The sequence below is a fragment of the Theropithecus gelada genome, chromosome 10 (assembly GCF_003255815.1).
Source record: "Theropithecus gelada isolate Dixy chromosome 10, Tgel_1.0, whole genome shotgun sequence".
NCBI lineage: Eukaryota > Metazoa > Chordata > Mammalia > Primates > Cercopithecidae > Theropithecus > Theropithecus gelada.
The window spans coordinates 43,721,032-43,723,904 of record NC_037678.1 but is presented as its reverse complement, the minus strand read 5'-3'; the positions used below and the strand labels follow the sequence as shown (position 1 = coordinate 43,723,904).

At 73.2% G+C, this 2,873-nt stretch overlaps 2 protein-coding genes across 9 annotated transcripts in view; both read left to right on the top strand.

The window, feature by feature from the left end:
- Nucleotides 1–2,873, top strand: part of GNAS (GNAS complex locus) — a 71,905-nt gene that overhangs the window by 49,506 nt on the left and 19,526 nt on the right. Inside the window, exon 1 of one of the 7 annotated variants that reach the window (XM_025398426.1) lies at nt 296–543. The exons of the other annotated variants lie outside the window; for them this stretch is intronic. The gene's annotated coding sequence lies outside the window, so the exon portion shown is untranslated. Of the gene's footprint in view, nt 1–295; nt 544–2,873 lie in introns of those variants that run through there. 7 annotated transcript variants of the gene reach the window in all.
- Nucleotides 1–2,873, top strand: part of LOC112632630 (neuroendocrine secretory protein 55) — a 64,657-nt gene that overhangs the window by 49,537 nt on the left and 12,247 nt on the right. The gene's annotated exons all lie outside the window — the stretch shown is intronic.

Here is a 2,873-nt window from a genome sequence, read left to right as displayed (position 1 = left end):
GGCTGGAGGTAAGGAGGCGCACAGCAGGGGTAAGCGCCGCCGTCGCACACTTTGCACGCCGCCCAGGGCTACACCACTCACCGAAAATTGGGAGGCAGGTCTGGGAGGCGGGGTTGAGCGCCCACCGTCTTGGGCGCGCCCGCGCCCCCCGCCATCGCGGCCCGCGAGCCCCTGGCCCACACCCGCGCGGTCCCCGCACCGGCCCGCACCCCCAGGGTGCGCGGCGGCCCATTTGGGTGCGTCCCCGGTGGGCCGATTTTTCGCGCTTCCCCTTCGGTTTATAGGGGCCGCTGCTATGGGTCGGTCCTCTGAAGAGGCTGGGGCGTCATCGGGGCCGGTTAGAAGCGCTGCTCCCCGGCAGGGACACTCAGTCGCGTCGGCACCGCGGAGCGGGCTGCGTCAGGTGGCTGGCCGGCGCGGCGCTCCCCTGCTCTCTGGCTCCGGGCTGCGGCGCCGCGGCTGGAGCGAGCCCCTGTCCCGGCGCGGGGCGGCGGCGGGCGGCCGGCAGGCACTGCCTTGCGTGTGAGTGCACCTCACTCACATGTAAGTCGGGGAGCGCCGGGGCCTCCCGCGGAAGTGCGAGTCGCCCGGCGCGGGCAAGAGCCGCCGGGTCCGGGACAAGGCAGGGGCGCCCGGGCGCCGCTGCCCTGCCCCGCGCCTCCGAGCACCCCCCAATTCTCTCTCTTTTCTTTTCTCCATTGGCGTGCCCAAGAGCCAAACCAAGGAGCGCCTGAGGGTAACAGCAGACTTGTGCCATCCGCGCCTTTGCACTTTTCTTTTTGAGTTGACATTTCTTGGTGCTTTTTGGTTTCTCGCTGTTGTTGGGTGCTTTTTGGTTTGTTCTTGTCCCTTTTTCGTTTGCTCATCCTTTTTGGCGCTAACTCTTAGGCAGCCAGCCCAGCAGCCCGAAGCCCGGGCAGCCGCGCTCCGCGGCCCCGGGGCAGCGCGGCGGGGACCGCAGCCGAGCCCCCCGACACGGGGCGCACGGGGGCCGGGCAGCCCGAGGCCGGGGGCAAGCAGGGCGCCCGGGCCAGGCGCGAGCCGAGCTCCCCGAGGTGGCCGGGCCACCATGCTGAAGATGGCCATGAAGCTCAAAGCCCGGGCGGCGGAGAGCCAGAAGAAGACGGCCGCGGCGGCTGCCGAGGTGGCTGCCGAAGCTGCGGCGGCGGCTGCGGCGTTGGCCGATTCGAGAGAGCCGCTCGCGCCGCGGAAGAGCGGGGACCCCGAGAAGTCCGCGAAGAACCCCAAGAACCCGGCGCGGGAGGCACCCCCCGAGAAGTTCCTAACAGACAAGGAGCGCAAGAAGCTCGAGAAGAAGCTGCTGGAGCAGAGGCGAAAGGAGGAGAAGAAGAAGGAGAAGGAGAGGAAGAAGGTGGAGAAGATGCTGAAGAAGAAGAAGAAGGTGCCAGAAGCCCAGGAGGAGGCCCGATACCCCGAGGCCGCCGCCGCCGCGGCCGCCGCCGCCGACGACGAGGGCGCCGAGGAGGGCGCCGTCGGGGGCGCCGAGGAGGGCGCCGCCGCCGGGGGCACGAGTAGGGCCTGGGCCGAGTGGGACACGGACTCGGGCGACGAGGACGACGCCTACTACGCGGCGCCGCGCGTGGGGGGCGTCGTGTGGCGGCCTGGGCCGCTCAAGGCAGGCGCGCTGAGCGCCCACCTGCCCCTCGTGGTGTTCCTGGTTTTTTCGGTGCGCAGCCCCTCGTGGGTGCTCAACTTCCTCCTGCAGAAGCGCACGGAGGAGGGCCGCGGCTGCGGCTTCGTGTTCGGGGCGACCTGCTGCTTCCGAGTGTTCCTGGGCTGCGCCTTCTTCTCCTACTTGGGCGGCCGCGCCAAGCGCAGAGGCCGCGGGCGCTCCGGGGCCAGCGGCGCCTTCGGCTCGGGCCATGGCGCCCGGCGCCGGGGGCGCGAGGAGCGGCTCATCTAGTCAGACCCCCCACCCCGCCACCGCCACCGCCACCAGACACCACCATCGCTGTGTAGTGTGGGTTTTTATTCGTGTTCGTGTGTGTGTGTGGACACATTTTCCTTTTCGGTTGCTCTGTCCTTTGGTTCGTGCTCGCCTCGCTTTTTCCACACTCCTGCTCTCTGGCTCTCTGTGTCTCTCTCTCTTTCGAAAATTTTCCTAAGTCCGGGCGCGCACTCCCTCCCCTTCCGCCCACCCCGGCCCCTCGGCGGCGCCCGCGGGAGGGGGAGGAGGCCTCGGGGGCGCCGGGCGACGCGGTCCGGGGGGTGGAGCGTTGGCGTCGTGCGAGGGGTCGTCACTGGCGCGGAGACGCCCCCTCTCCCCCCTCGGCCCGGCCCGGCTGCGGCCCGAGCCCGGGGGGTGGGGGGCGTCTCCCTGGCCCGTCCCGTCCCCGGCCGGGCGCGGGCGGAGGGACCCCCTCCCCGGGCTCCCGGGGGGCCGCCTCCCTCCGCCGGCTCCCGCCCTCCCAGCCGCCGCCGCGGCCGCCGCGGCCGCTCCTCGGCCCTCCTCCTCCTCCTCCTCCTTCCCCCCCCCTCGCCGCCGCCGCCTCCTCCTCCCCCCGCCTCCCCCCGCCCGCCGCGGCGCTTTTGGCTCGGGGCGGCGGCGGGGGCCCGGCCGAGGCAATAAGAGCGGCGGCGGCGGCAGCGGCGGCAGCAGCTCCCGCAGCTCCTGCTCTGGTCCGCCTCGGCCCGGCGGCGGCCATCAGCCCCCTCGGCCTCGGCTCGAGGGGCGGGGAGCTGCGCGCGCCCCTCGGTCCGACCGACACCACCCTCCCCTTCGCGCCCGTCCGCGCGCCCCGCGGCCCGCGGCCCGCAGTCCGCCCCGCGCGCTCCTTGCCGAGGAGCCGAGCCCGCGCCCGGCCCGCCCGCCCGGCGCTGCCCCGGCCCTCCCGGCCCGCGTGAGGCCGCCC